Source organism: Gossypium arboreum, chromosome 4, assembly GCF_025698485.1.
Source record: "Gossypium arboreum isolate Shixiya-1 chromosome 4, ASM2569848v2, whole genome shotgun sequence".
NCBI lineage: Eukaryota > Viridiplantae > Streptophyta > Magnoliopsida > Malvales > Malvaceae > Gossypium > Gossypium arboreum.
In genome coordinates, this window is record NC_069073.1 from 48,178,446 (window position 1) to 48,195,135 (window position 16,690).

At 33.7% G+C, this 16,690-nt stretch overlaps 2 long non-coding RNA genes across 2 annotated transcripts; both read left to right on the forward strand.

The window, feature by feature from the left end:
- The first annotated feature begins 206 nt into the window (after positions 1 to 206).
- Positions 207 to 2,728, forward strand: LOC128291630 (uncharacterized). Its single transcript, XR_008281434.1, has 3 exons — positions 207 to 291; positions 752 to 835; positions 2,267 to 2,728. It is a non-coding gene; the product is annotated as an uncharacterized LOC128291630 (long non-coding RNA).
- Positions 2,729 to 6,482: 3,754 nt separating this feature from the next.
- Positions 6,483 to 9,028, forward strand: LOC128291631 (uncharacterized). The gene is made up of 3 exons (XR_008281435.1): positions 6,483 to 6,580; positions 7,046 to 7,129; positions 8,567 to 9,028. It is a non-coding gene; the product is annotated as an uncharacterized LOC128291631 (long non-coding RNA).
- The last annotated feature ends 7,662 nt before the right edge of the window (positions 9,029 to 16,690 follow it).

Genomic DNA, 16,690 nt, shown 5'->3' on the forward strand with positions numbered 1-16,690 from the left:
AAAAGTGCAAAAGTTGAGTTCTTTATATATGAGGTGCCTAATTGTTATGAGTTTTAAATTGAAAGTCCTTATGTGACAATTATTCCTTTAATAAGTTAGTGAATGGATATTTGTTCGGTATTTTTGAAATTTGGTTGAAATAAAAGGGTAATTTTGTAAATTAATTAAAATATATTAGACAAATGATAAAGCTATCATTTTTTTTCATTCTTTCTTCTTCAACCGTGGAAAGAACTGAAAATGGCAGCCATGGATGAGCTCCATTCATCCAAGCTTCTATGGCTTATATAGGTACGGTTTTGTCCCGCTTTTTAATGATTTTCGTATTTTGAGATCCCCAAGCTTAAATTTTCTATTTCTACAAATTGATTGAAGAGAAATTAGAGTTTAAAATTTACCCATTCATGATATGGTTGTGTTTTGATGATTTATAGTGGATAATGAATGTTTGATGTGTTAAATATGAGTTTTATTCAATGAATTTGGTAAAAATGTCAAAAAGGGTTAAATTGTGAAAGTTACAAATTGGTCATAAGTGTGTGAATTAGTGAAAATTTAGAGTTTCCATAGAAGAGAAAATGTTCAGCATGTCTTAAACCTTATAGAAATTGAATAAAATTAATTTACGAGCATTGGGGCAAAAGTGCAAATATGCAAAAGTTTAGGGGTCAAAATGAAAATTTGTAAAAATATGATTTTTAGACCCATATGAATATTGTGACTGATTGGTAGGCTAAATGTGATGTTATAGATGATGAAAATTGAGACTTGGACCTAGAACGGAAAGAAATCGATTTATGGACGAGTATGTCCTTTTCACCTTTGTGGTATCGAGGTAAGTTCATGTGTAAATAATGTAGCATAATTGTTATTTTTAAGTTATTGATGTTAAATATATGATATGCTGATTTTTATCATGAAATATATGCTTTGTGGTTATTTTCGAATAAAATGCAAGATATGTGTATTATCTGTTAAATATAAAGTGCTACCGAGTATTGGTTTCGGTATTTTACTAAGATGGCAAGGATATGTGTTCGAGGAAAATCCCGTTTGAACCTTAGGAATAGATTAGGATACAAGTGACATGTCACTAGGATGGTTGAGCATCCGAACTCGTCGAGTTGAGTCCGAGTTCACTTATGGATGCGAATGTTCGAACTCGTTGAGTTGAGTCCGAGTTCGTGAGATGTAACTAGGCATCCGAGCTCGTTGAGTTGAGTCCGAGTTCACTTATGGATGCGAACGCCGAGCTCGTTGAGTTGAGTCCGAGTTCACTTATGGGCGGGTTACATGGTAGCTTGGCTACATATGTGGCACTTATGTGCAAACTTTCCATGTATCCGAATTATATTCCAATGTGTTCAACGGGTAAAATTCTACTCAAATGGAGGAATACTCGAGATGAAAGGGACGATTGGTAAATGTTGTAAAATGAATACTTTGAACAGGTATGTACTTAACCCTCGGGTTGAAAACTCGACATAACAACAATATGGTAAGATGGTAAATGAAAATGTGATATGAATGTCTCGGTGATGATTATACAAACGATGTTGTATTAATTTTGTGAACAATGATCATGGATGAGTAATTTAGCCTTGACAGATTTGAGTTACTACAGTAGTGTAACTTTAAAAATACACTAAAAATAGTGGAAAATGAGTTAGAGGCAGAATAAAATATGGGATTAAAGCTTAATGAGTCTATTTTCACATGAAAGAAACAGGGAAGAAAAAGAATTCCATATTGTGTGATATTTGAATTCTTGTGAAATAGGGTCTGAATGAATTCGAGATCCCTGTTCTGACTTTAGAAATTCACCAAAATTGTACAAAATTATTAAGAGTCATACCTTATATTAATGGATTCCTTATTGAGTCTATTTTAGGGAAATAAACGACATGGTCGTTGGAATTTTGTACAGGAGAAATTCTGTTTGTAGTGCACAGGGGTCAGAGTGGTCATACCCTGAAACAGGGGATACTTTAACTAATAAACTGTACTATTTGGCTTAACCAAAAATTCTGGAAATTTTATGGAAGAAAGGAAAATAAGTCTAGTTTCAGGGAAAATTAACGGAACTTAATTCGGAGTTTCGTAGCTCCAGATATAAATAATTTAGTGACCGTTGCTCAAAAGACAGCTTGTAGTGAACTTGAACATATGTTGTAAACATTGATAAAACAAGTTAATGAGTTGCTAATTGTTTTCATATGAACTTACTAAGTGAAAGCTTACCCCCCTTCTTTCCCATGTTTTCTAGAGTTTCCAGGTTAGCTCGGGTTGGAGGCCGTCAGAGATATTATCACCCTATCGAGTTAACGTTATCGGAGTAAGTAAACTCAAGTGATTCGAGTCTATGGCATGTATAGGGTTTTAATGTGAGTATGTAATATTATGATTTAGCCAAAGGCATTGGCTTGTTATTAAGGTAGTATTAGTCACGTAAATTGGCCTATGTCGGCTAATGACATTATGGGCCCATATGATTATTCTTATGCATGTATGTTATTATCTCTTGTGATGTGGCTTACAACATGTATGCCTAGAGATTGAATGGAGATTCATTGATGAGCTAGTAACTAATGCAGGATTAAGTGATTGGTAAATAGTTAATAATGCTTCATGAATGGTTTGTGATGTAATGATAGTTATGTCTAGTATGTGGTAATGATATGGGCAAATTCTATAATATTTATTACATAAGAAAATAACTCGAGCATAACATGTTTGTAGATGTTTAAGAGCTCATTTATGCCACGTTGTATGTTATTGGATAAGTATGTATCTATGCATGTGGTGTGAGAGTGACAAAAGGCTTGATAATTAGACTATTTCTGGCCACACGGCCTGAACACATGGGTGTGTGAAGCCTTAACGCAAGAGATTTTTCTAAGTTTTTCATGAGTTCTCGATTGGGTTCCGAACCGCCCCGAATGCATGTATTGGGCCTCGTAAGCTCGCATAAGGGACAAATTGCATGTGAAAAGAAAAGTTTTTAATTATTTGAGATTTCATGGCCCTGTTTAGTATGGAAGTGTTAGTAAAAGTCAGGTAGCACCTCGAACCCTGTCCCAACGTCGGATGCGGGCGAGGGGTGTTACATTTAGTGGTATCAGAGCATGGTTTAGTCGGTTCTCGGACTAACCTAGCGTAAGAGAGTCTAGTTATACATGCCATAGTATTACTCGTGATAGTGTGATATCTCTAGCCCTAACAAAACTATTGATTAAGACAGAATGAGTTCCAACCGAGCAAATCTTGATAGAGATAAGAGTAAAGTTGAGATTATTGAATAATGCTTATGATATGCTGAAAATTTGGAAAGGTATGAAAAGAAATCCATGATTTTTTTTATATGAACTAGTTTTCATTATGTGATACTCTTGAGATAAAGAATGTGAAATAGTGGAGTAAAACACAGTTAAGTTGTGAAAAGCGCTTTTATGCATGTTAGTATTCATACGATGTTAAATGTCCAACTTGATTTGGCCAAGTGTTTAGGAAAAGAAAGAAATTTGCTTGAAATGACAGAATGCATGTATGAATACTTTTATTGCGTGATTAATAATCAGTATATACATGAGGTTGACATTTATGTCTAGATTGATGAAGTCAATATGCAATAATGTTATGCTTTATAATCTCAGTTACAGAATCATAAATGTCACAATAGCATGAAAGTTGTAATGAAAGATCAAATTGGGTGGAACGCAGGGAATGAGTACGATCGTTCACTAATGAATTGACGGAAAAGACCATGGTTGGACCATGGCAATACATGAGATTTGTGTGCCAGTGTAAGACCATGTATGGGACATGGCATCGGCATTGAGACGAGGGCTAGTGTAAGTCATGTCTGGGACATGCATCAGCCACAGTTTGAGAGCCACTGTAAGACATGTCTGGGACATGCATCGGCCTCGAGATGTTAGCCAGTGTCAGACATGTCTGGGACATGCGTCGGCTACGAGATGTGCTAGTGTAAGACATGTCTGGGACATGCATCAGCACGGTTACATGTGTCAGTGTAAGACCTGTCTGGGACACGGCATCAACACAGATGGATGAGAGCTAGTACAAGACCATAGTTGAACTATGGCATCAAGTAAGCGATGTACTCAAAACCATAAGACGTTCTCCAATTTGATAAATATTGGCAAGTGATTAAGACTAAATATGGGAATTTGATAAAACATTAAGGGTAATTTGAGAAAAAGAAATGAAAGTTTGAGTTATGATAAATTCACTTATGTTTAGCTAATATTCGCATGAAATAAAGTTACATGTATTACTGAGATATGTGAAAATGTGTTTATAACAAGTTGGAAATTTGAAATGTTTGAATCAATATCGTAAAGCTATCTTTGTTGTTGAATATGTATTTGCTTGAAAGTCAAAAGTTTAGAGGCTTTACAATCTTCGCCCCCTTACCAGAATAGATTTATACGATTGGATTCTCGAGAAATATGTTGCATAAGCTTGCAAAAGTGAAACTGAAGAGTACAAAAATGGAATAGTATGAGATTAGTGAAGACAGAATTAGTTAGAGAAATAATGTCGGACTTGCACAGATGTCTGAGTATGACGAATTCAATTAAACAAAAGTGATGGCTATCTTTCTCTTCTGAGTATTCTATGTTTTCCTCTATTCTAGGGAATACGTATGGTGATCCCTTTCGAGTGGGAATTCTATTGTGTGAGGATGCTGGAGACTGTGATATTAGATGAAAAGTTCTATTGGTCCAGTTAGTTATGATCTACATTTCCCCATCTCTTTAGATTTCTATTCTGATATATTGGAATGAAGTTGACAGTAAAAATCTATGTAAGATTATTCTGATGTTCTATTGATTATGGTTTATATATGCGAGAATTATATTATCTCTATTATGAGAAATTCTAAAGCATGCAGACATGAGTTTCCTTACGGTTTTCTCGAGGATTTTTGGATCATCTTTATTATTTTCTTCGGATTATATTATCGATTTCTGGTATAATCTTTATATCTTGGAATTTCTTATATTGGCTTTTCTATCGTTCTTGTTTCGAGAATTATCAAGCTTGGTTTATCTTTACGAGTAATCTTTGACTTGCGATATTAGAATCTGTTATGATTAAGCTTCGCTCGATCATAGAAATGTGGGGATTTCGATTTCGAGATTTCTTTAAAATTTCGGGGTAAAGAATGGTTATTCGCAAAAGTAAATCTGAGTTATGTGCATTTAAGTTTATTCTCCGGTTCGAGAATACCGTTATGTGTTCCTTGGTAAGTAGTCGACAAATCGAAATGATGGGGTTTTATTCTTGAAAGTATGTTATGGAAACATATTAGTTGGATTTCTCTTGTTCGAGAGATGTTATAAGTATAGTTATCTGATTAATAAAAGACCACATCTATGAAGTTGGAATCATTTGATTCATGTTAGTAAAGTTTCTAAACAGTTGATGATCGAGTATAAAATGTGGCTATAAGTGGTAAATTAAACAAGTACAGCATGATTCGACTTTTAATTTGGAATTGCAGGAGGATTTGATTTCGGTTTCTATTACTATTAATTGAGTAAGATTTCAAGATCTTGAGAAACTCGGGTATACAGAGAATTGAGTACTGAGTTCACAAGAAGATCTTGTTTATTCGCTCAAAGGATGTCGAATTGTCAGAGGGTAAAGCCGAATATCAAATGTATTCGAGATTATTATTGTCGATGATGACAGTGGGAAGAAAATGAGAAAGGATGTTATGAATTTCAGATCGGGATGTCTCTCATTTCCGTGAAAAAGGAGAGATGCAAGTTGAATTGTGAAAGATTGATGATGGAAGTCTGCATGATTATTTTAGTATGTACAGATATATTATTCAAAGATATGACCGAGTTGTATGTTTCTAAGTTTATAGTTCCAAGAATGTCGGTCTCCGGTGTTTCAAATTGAGCTCCGAGGTTTATACCTCAACTATGGAAAAGCTATAGGAAATCTTGAGTATGAGCTTGTGTGGAGTTTTTTGTAAGTTGTGAGAATAAGATATAAGTGACTCGTGAAAGTAGAGAACAACTTTTTCTGGTAAGATTTTCGGGGACGAAAATCCCTAAAGGGGGGAAGAAATGTAATAGCCCGATTTTGGGTCTAGTCGGAACAGTGGTTTCGGGACCACAAACCTGACGAAAAAAAATTTATTTTATTATATTTTTATAGTCTATAAATTTATGAAAATATTTTGTAAAAATTTCATTCAAAATTTTGACGTTTGAGCACTCAATTTAGTCAAAAGGACTAAATTGTAAAAAGTGCAAAAGTTGAGTTCTTTATATATGAGGTGCCTAATTGTTATGAGTTTTAAATTGAAAGTCCTTATGTGACAATTATTCCTTTAATAAGTTAGTGAATGGATATTTGTTTGGTATTTTTGAAATTTGGTTGAAATAAAAAGGGTAATTTTGTAAATTAATTAAAATATATTAGACAAATGATAAAAGCTATCATTTTTTTTCATTCTTTCTTCTTCAACCATGGGAAAGAACTGAAAATGGCAGCCATGGATGAGCTCCATTCAGCCAAGCTTCTATGGCTTATATAGGTACGGTTTTTGTCCCGTTTTTAATGATTTTCGTATTTTTGAGATCCCCGAAGCTTAAATTTTCTATTTCTACAAATTGATTGAAGAGAAATTAGAGTTTAAAAATTTACCCATTCATGATATGGTTGTGTTTTGATGATTTATAGTGGATAATGAATGTTTGATGTGTTAAATATGAGTTTTATTCAATGAATTTCGGTAAAAATGTCAAAAAGGGGTTAAATTGTGAAAGTTACAAATTGGTCATAAGTGTGTGAATTAGTGAAAATTTAGAGTTTCCATAGAAGAGAAAAATGTTCAGCATGTCTTAAACCTTATAGAAATTGAATAAAATTAATTTACGAGCATTGGGGCAAAAGTGCAAATATGCAAAAGTTTAGGGTCAAAATGAAAATTTGTAAAAATATGATTTTTAGACCCATATGAATATTGTGACTGATTGGTAGGCTAAATGTGATGTTATAGATGATGAAAATTGAGACTTGGACCTAGAACGGAAAGAAATCGATTTATGGACGAGTATGTCCTTTTCACCTTTGTGGTATCGAGGTAAGTTCATGTGTAAATAATGTAGCATAATTGTTATTTTAAGTTATTGATGTTAAATATATGATATGCTGATTTTTATCATGAAATATATGCTTTGTGGTTATTTTGAATAAAATGCAAGATATGTGTATTATCTGTTAAATATAAAGTGCTACCGAGTATTGGTTTCGGTATTTTACGGAAGATGGCAAGGATATGTGTTCGAGGAAAATCCCGTTTGAACCTTAGGAATAGATTAGGATACAAGTGACATGTCACTAGGATGGTTGAGCATCCGAACTCGTCGAGTTGAGTCCGAGTTCACTTATGGATGCGAATGTTCGAACTCGTTGAGTTGAGTCCGAGTTCGTGAGATGTAACTAGGCATCCGAGCTCGTTGAGTTGAGTCCGAGTTCACTTATGGATGCGAACGCCCGAGCTCGTTGAGTTGAGTCCGAGTTCACTTATGGGCGGGTTACATGGTAGCTTGGCTACATATGTGGCACTTATGTGCAAACTTTCCATGTATCCAATTATATTCCAATGTGTTCAACGGGTAAAATTCTACTCAAATGGAGGAATACTCGAGATGAAAGGGACGTATTGGTAAATGTTGTAAAATGAATACTTTGAACAGGTATGTACTTAACCCTCGGGTTGAAAACTCGACATAACAACAATATGGTAAGATGGTAAATGAAAATGTGATATGAATGTCTCGGTGATGATTATACAAACGATGTTGTATTAATTTTGTGAACAATGATCATGGATGAGTAATTTAGCCTTGACAGATTTGAGTTACTGCAGTAGTGTAACTTTAAAAATACACTAAAAATAGTGGAAAATGAGTTAGAGGCAGAATAAAATATGGGATTAAAGCTTAATGAGTCTATTTTCACATGAAAGAAACAGGGAAGAAAAGAATTCCATATTGTGTGATATTTGAATTCTTGTGAAATAGGGTCTGAATGAATTCGAGATCCCCTGTTCTGACTTTAGAAATTCACCAAAAATTGTACAAAAATTATTAAGAGTCATACCTTATATGAATGGATTCCTTATTGAGTCTATTTTTAGGGGAAATAAACGACATGGTCGTTGGAATTTTGTACAGGGAGAAATTCTGTTTGTAGTGCACAGGGGTCAGAGTGGTCATACCCTGAAACAGGGGATACTTTAACTAATAAACTGTACTATTTGGCTTAACCAAAAATTCTGGAAATTTTATGGAAGAAAGGAAAATAAGTCTAGTTTCAGGGAAAATTAACGGAACTTAATTCGGAGTTTCGTAGCTCCAGATATAAATAATTTAGTGACCGTTGCTCAGAAAGACAGCTTGTAGTGAACTTGAACATATGTTGTAAACATTGATAAAACAAGTTAATGAGTTGCTAATTGTTTTCATATGAACTTACTAAGTGAAAGCTTACCCCCCTTCTTTCCCATGTTTTCTAGAGTTTCCAGGTTAGCTCGGGTTGGAGGCCGTCAGAGATATTATCACCCTATCGAGTTAACGTTATCGGAGTAAGTAAACTCAAGTGATTCGAGTCTATGGCATGTATAGGGTTTTAATGTGAGTATGTAATATTATGATTTAGCCAAAGGCATTGGCTTGTTATTAAGGTAGTATTAGTCATGTAAATTGGCCTATGTCGGCTAATGACATTATGGGCCCATATGATTATTCTTATGCATGTATGTTATTATCTCTTGTGATGTGGCTTACAACATGTATGCCTAGAGATTGAATGGAGATTCATTGATGAGCTAGTAATTAATGCAGGATTAAGTGATTGGTAAATAGTTAATAATGCTTCATGAATGGTTTGTGATGTAATGATAGTTATGTCTAGTATGTGGTAATGATATGGGCAAATTCTATAATATTTATTACATAAGAAAATAACTCGAGCATAACATGTTTGTAGATGTTTAAGAGCTCATTTATGCCACGTTGTATGTTATTGGATAAGTATGTATCTATGCATGTGGTGTGAGAGTGACAAAAGGCTTGATAATTAGACTATTTCTGGCCACACGGCCTGAACACATGGGTGTGTGAAGCCTTAACGCAAGAGATTTTTCTAAGTTTTTCATGAGTTCTCGATTGGGTTCCGAACCGCCCCGAATGCATGTATTGGGCCTCGTAAGCTCGCATAAGGGACAAATTGCATGTGAAAAGAAAAGTTTTTAATTATTTGAGATTTCATGGCCCTGTTTAGTATGGAAGTGTTAGTAAAAGTCAGGTAGCACCTCGAACCCTGTCCCAACGTCGGATGCGGGCGAGGGGTGTTACACACAAGATGAAAACCTTATCATTCGTAGTGATTTTAACTAATATCCAACTCTTTCTAATAAATATACACTTCTCGTTCAGACTATTTACTCTTTTATCCGTACAAAAATGAAATTATATTATCAGACTTAAAAAAAATAATCCTGACATAATTGTCACATGAAATCTTTCAAATAAATAATTCACCATACCGACTAAAACTCGCGCTTTTATCACCTATGCCTTTACTGATGTCAAATCCTTATATAGAAATTAGAAAAAAAATCCCAATACTAAAATCACCACATTACCAAGGTCAAATTAGAAGTATAGTCATATTTGACATGATTATCACGAGTTGAAGAACACACTTCGAACATGAGTCTTAATTGACAAATTATGGAACAAAGATAACAAGAAAACTAAATAAAGAAATCCAAGATAGAGAAACCCAGAATAAAGAAATCCAGAATAAAGAGATCCAGGATAAAGAAACCCAAGATATGATACTATGCCAGAGAATCGAAAACCAAACTCATAGAGAAAATACAGAATACCCCGATAATTCTTCAAAGAAAGAAAGTCCAAAAGAAAACATCATTTAATCCCACTGGAATCAAATATAACAAGAACAATATATCTTCCTATACATATATATCAGATGAAGCATCAAGTAGAAGAATCAGAAACATAATATCTTACGTATTCTCTCATCAATTCTTATCAGACGAAATGAAATAGAATACCTGATGAAATAGAGCAATATAAATTATAAACCAGTCAGACTACCAATGCTTTCATCCAACACCAGAATTAGAAGACATTCCCATATAACAAGAATTTCTTCAGAAGACCAATAGCCATAGAAATATTTCTGAGAACGGGTAAACACATAGTACATCTCAAAAGAGACTGCTAAATCTGTCTAGTCATAACTGTCACACTCAGATAGTTCACATTTCAAATATCATTTCCCCAACTAGTTTTGTCATCACAAATTTCATATTAAACCATTCACTAAAGAAGGTCAGTTCTGAATAAATTTTTGATTTACACTTTTCTCGACCTTGCACCTGAGTAATTTGATTTACCAAAGAGAATTTCCTCTCTAAGCGGGAAAGGCATAATTCCAATAATCTTTATATCAATCCGATACTTTATTGACTCTGACTTTACTTATCAGTTCATTTTCAATCTCGATCATACTTATAATTATTCTATCACTAAACTCTTTGGGTTCTCAACCAAAACTTATTCAATACAAATCTCATGAAATTCCATTATAAGTACCACTTGGTAAGGGGAGGGTTGTAGGACCTCGACTTGACTTTCTTATACATACACATATGACACAACTTCCATCATCATAGCAACATCATCAAAATCATGTCATTCATTCAGCAATGCAACATTCATGTTGGCTTACACCAATTTTCCTATTGTCCCATTTAGACAATATACTTATGCATACATTCTATGTTTTCTAGATAGCTTTACTTATCCATTCATTTAATTAAATTAATTCATGCTCATGACATCATATAAGGCCAAACAAACATAGATATTTGCATCACAATCACAACTTTCATTTCGTGCATCATCATGTACATATCATTACAATCATATAATTCAGTCCAACAATTTAACATAGATAAGTTCATTTCATTATAATCCTTTATCTCATAAAAATTGTATATCATTAACATTCATCAACATTCAACGTCCAATCAAGACAAGGACATTTTCATTCGTATCATGATATTATGACCTTTATTCATACCTCTACTACTTTCTATTTATTCTGTTCATCTTATCAAGTAAGCCACATACACTACATCGTATGAGCATTAAGCAAATATGGATATTTATCACATATGTATCATAAACTTTTATTCATACTTTTCTGAACCGAGACTTATCATAATTATAATTTTACTCAAATACCTTCACATAACATTGAACATGGTTGGCGCAGCTCGGTTGGTGAGTACCCTGTCTAAATAAGACGGTACTCATACGCGTCGGAAGACATCACACTATCACAGATCAGTGGCATGTATAGCTAAACTTTTACACATGCTAGGTTAGTCCGAGAACCGACTAAACCTACTCTGATACCACCAAATGTAACGCCCCATACCCGAGACCATCGCCTGAGTCGAACACGAGGTGTTAACAGACTTAATTCATTACTTAAACAGCTCAAACAATTTATTTTTAAAATTTCCGGTCAAGCTAACAATCTGCGTCATAGTCGCTTAAAAATTCATATCTTGAGTTACGGAACTCTAAATCCAATTCCGTAAATTTTCCTTGAAACTAGACTCATATATATATTTACTAATATTTTTCTAGAATTTTTAGTCAAGCCAATTAGTATAGTTTATTAGTTAAAGTCTCCCCTGTTTTAGGGTTTGACTGCTCTGACCTCTGTGTATTACGAATCATATATCTCCTTGTACAAAGTTTCAATGACTATGCCATTTGTTTCTAATAAAACTAGACTCAATAAGGAATCTGTACAAATAAATCATGACTACTAATTATCTTTGAACAATTTATGGTGAATTTCCAAAGTCATAACAGGGGATCCAGAAATCGCTCTGGCCCTGTTTCACAAAAATTTAAACATCTCATAAAATATAACTCATATACCTATTTTGTTCCATCCATATGAAAATAGACTCATAATTCTTGAATTAAATATTTTATTCACCATCTAATTGTATCTCTACTATTTTTAATGATTTTTCAAACTCACGTCACTGCTGCTGTCTGAATCTATTTTATGGTAAATTTTACCTATTTCATCTTTTCCACGGATTAGCTAGTAATTTAGCATACATAACACCAAATATGATCATGATTAGCCATTCCAATCGCTAATCATTACCAAGCATTTCCATACCACTCAATAACCATATCATAAGACCATATATACAAAATGATTATAATGCTATACATGCCATACTCAAAATATGCAAGCCATTATGCCAAGATGGTATACGGATATAGTGTAAGCATGCCTCCGACCGTTCCCGATTTCTGAGCTGGCTTGTCAACACTACAAGGAATGAAAAGGAGGAAGTAAGCATAAATGCTTAGTAAGCTCACATGCAAATAGCAAGTAACACAACTATATAAGCAAACAAAAAACATCATTTGCATAATCATCACCGAGACATTTATATCACATTTTCATTTATCATCTTACCATATTGTTGTTATATCGAGTTTTCAACCCGAGGGTTAAGTACATACCTGTTCAAAGTATTCATTTCACAACACTTACCAATACGTCCCTTTCATCTCGAGTATTCCTCCATTTGAGTAGAATTTTACCCGTTGAACACATCGGAATATAATTCGGATACATGGAAAGTTTGCACATAAGTGCTACATATGTAGCCAAGCTACCATGTAACCCGCCCATAAGTGAACTCAGACTCAACTCAACGAGCTCGGGCGTTCGCATCCATAAGTAAACTCGGACTCAACTCAACGAGCTTGGATGCCTAGTTACATCTCTCGAACTCGGACTCAACTCAACGAGTTCGGACATTCGCATCCATAAGTGAACTCGGACTCAACTCAACGAGTTCGGATGCACAAACATCCTAGTGACATGTCACTTGTATCTTAATCTATTCCTAAGGTTCAAACGGGCATTTTCCTCGATCACACATCTTTGCCATCTTCCACGAAATATCGAAATTGATACTTCAGTGATAGTTCATACTCATCAAGTAATTCACATAATTACATATTATTCAACAATAACCACAAAGCATAATATTTCATGATAATAACCAGCATCATATCATATAAACAACATTAAATTGCTTAAAATGACAATTATGTTACTACATTTACACATGAACTTACCTCGTATGCGAAAATGGCTACTTTTACCATTTTGTCTACAACTTGGTATTTTCCCCATTTTAGCCCGAATTTTAGTTTTCCTTGCTCTATCATTTAAAATATAGTTTAATTAGGACTCACATTATTCAAATTGACCCAAAATCATATTTTGGCAAAATTATAGTTTTGCCCCTACACTTTTGCATATTTACACTTTTTCCCCAAAGCTCGTAAATTAAACTTCAGCCTATTTTCTTATGTTTTATGACATGCTGATCATTTTTCCCTTCTATGGAAACATCAAATTCTCACTCTAACATGTACTTATGACTATTAGGTATTTTTACCGATTAAGCCCTTTCGCTAGTTTTTGCTTAAAACCGAGTAGCACAAGTTGTCTAACATAATTTAAAACCTCATATTCTATCATAAAACACCAAAATACACAAATTTAACCTATGGGTATTTTTCCAAATATAAACCCTAGGTTAAATTATTGCTAGCATAAGCTAAATCGAGCTATCGGGACTCCAAAAACGTAAAAATCATTAAAAACGAGGCTAGAACGAACTTACAATCGAGCTTGGAAGCTTGAAAATCCCTAGCCATGGTTTCTCCTTGCTATATTCGGCCATGGGGTTGAAGATGAGCAAAATTGGCTTTTAATTTTGTATTTTAATTCATTTTACTCCTAAATGACCAAAATGCCCTTACTACTAAGCTTTCCAAAAATTCCATCCATGTCCAATTTTTGTCCATAGACTTAGAAATTGGTAAAATTGCTATTTAAGACCTCCTAATTAATATTTCAAAACAATTTCATACTAGAAACTTCTAGAATGCAAGTTTTACAAATTATTTGATTTAGTCCCTAATTTCAATTTAAGCACTTTATGCATAAAATTTCTTCACGAAATTTTCACACAATCATGCAATCATATCATAGACCTAAAAATAATCATAAAATAATTATTTCTATCTCGGATTTTGTGGTCACAAAACCACTATTTCGACTAGGCCCAAAATCAGGATATTACACGGTCGACCAAATTCCCATGTGCCAACTTGTGTGCCACACATGGCTAGTAAACACACCCGTGTGTCCAGGCCATGTCAAAACTGTAGGGTATGCTAACTTTAATTTGAAGGGTACACTAGGGGACACACGGCCATGCAACATGTCCATGTGTCGCACACGGCGGAGATACACGCTCATGTCTCTGCCCGTGTGGACAAAAATAGGCTATTTACAAAGCCAATTTGCCACCCTAACCACAAGCATACATAGCTACCAAATAGCACCATTTCATTACATCATTAAGTGACCAAAACCTACCAAATCATACTCATATCATGCCATCTATTCATAACCATTCAACCTCTCAATTCCATATTCAAAACATACCAAAACAATGTACCATAATCATCACACTTTATCTCATTTCCAAATACATTAATTCATCAACCTATCATCCATTTCAAGTCATATAATATACCATATGATCATCTTAAAATCAAGCCACAATATGCCAATTTCCCAACATTATTACCACAATTAATAACCAATCAAAGAACAACAATTCCAAACAATCCAACACTTAGAATATATTATACATTTCATATATCATCTATCAAGCATATAACTCAAGCCAACTTAAATGGCCATATACTAACATTTATAAGCCAAATCACATGGTTAAAATCACAACCCAAAAATATACCAAAATGACACCAGCCTATGCATGCCATATACCATATATTCAAAGCTTCTAAAAATACCAATGAGATGATCGATAGTGCGATGATGTTTCCCGATGATCCTAGAGTCCGAGCTAGCTTCGATGATCTATAAAAACATGAAAAGACCACACAAAGTAAGCTTAAGAGCTTAGTAAGCCATATATAAATAATCATAACACATGAGATAGACTTAAACCAATACATCCATAGGAAGATCATACAAATCACAATTTCACTTCACAAATAACATCTAGTTCACTTGTTCATAGTTCACTTACATATAATAACATTTCATGCTCTTATAATTCACCTGTCATCATTTATAACATACTCAACTTTCATTCTTAAATGACATGTACATTTTATACGTACCTGAATCGGATACGCATTCACATATTAATTCCTTTCTCGATAATGCCTGTTGAATCATTTGGAATCAATAAGGATACTCGGATAACTAGTAAAACTAGTACATTGCCATATCCCAGATATGGTCTTACATGTTATCAAATATCGATGCCACTGTCCCAGACAGGGTCTTCTACGAAATTATATATGATGCCAATGTCCCAGACATGGTCTTACACGTAAATCTCAAACCGATGCCGATGTCTCAGACATGGTCTTTCATAATATCACATCTCAGAATCCTATATCATGACATATCTATCCTATTCTATTCCTATGGTTCGTACGAGACTTTCAGACGTTGTAACACTGTCGATGCTTTCTCAATTTCACATATTCATCTTCCATGGTCATTCATTACATTTCAATATCATATAAGCATGAATAAATCAATTCATATACATTTATCTGCATATGAACTTACCTCGTAGTCTGAACAGACGGACGAAATCGACTATTCGTCAACTTTCGTTTTTCCCTGACCTAGATCTGATTTCTTTCTTTCAGGATCTATATGTGTTAAAAATTAATCTATTTAATCACCAATTCAAACAATTTCATCCACAAACACATAATTTAACCAATTTGCACTTTGGCCCTAAACTTTTACATTTCTTGCAATTTAGTCATTATTTCACAAAATCACAAAATACACAATTTCTTTCTAATTTCATGCCAGCCGAATTTCATATAGCTTCATATCATCCCATATTTTCATTTATTTCACACATTTAACCACACATGTTACACTTTTCTCAATTTAATCCCTATTTGACATTTTAGTCAAAAATCACTTAACAAAACTTTAATATCTAACATCAAGCTTTCATAATTCATCAAAAATAATTCAAAAGCTCAAGCATTCATCAATGGAAACTAAAACATTCATCAAAAAATTTAGAAATTAAGGTACGGGCTAGCTAGTACTCAAAGCAATATCATAAAAATATATAAATCATCAAAAATCGAGCAAAATACATACCTCAATTAAGCTTATCAATGGTCGAACCCTAAAAACATGAAAAATTGTTTCTTTCTTCTTTAATTTTGGCTAAGTATGATGAATGATGAAACAAAATTTGATTTTGTTTTAAGTATAATAACTTAATAATCAAATTACCATTTTATCCATTAATTAAAACTACCAAAATTCATGATACAATGCCTATTAATGTCCATTAACATTATCAATGGGTTAATAACATCATAAGGACCTCATAAATAACAAACCATAGCAAATAAACACTTTTATCTTATAGCATACCACTTTTGTATTTTACGCGATTAAGTCC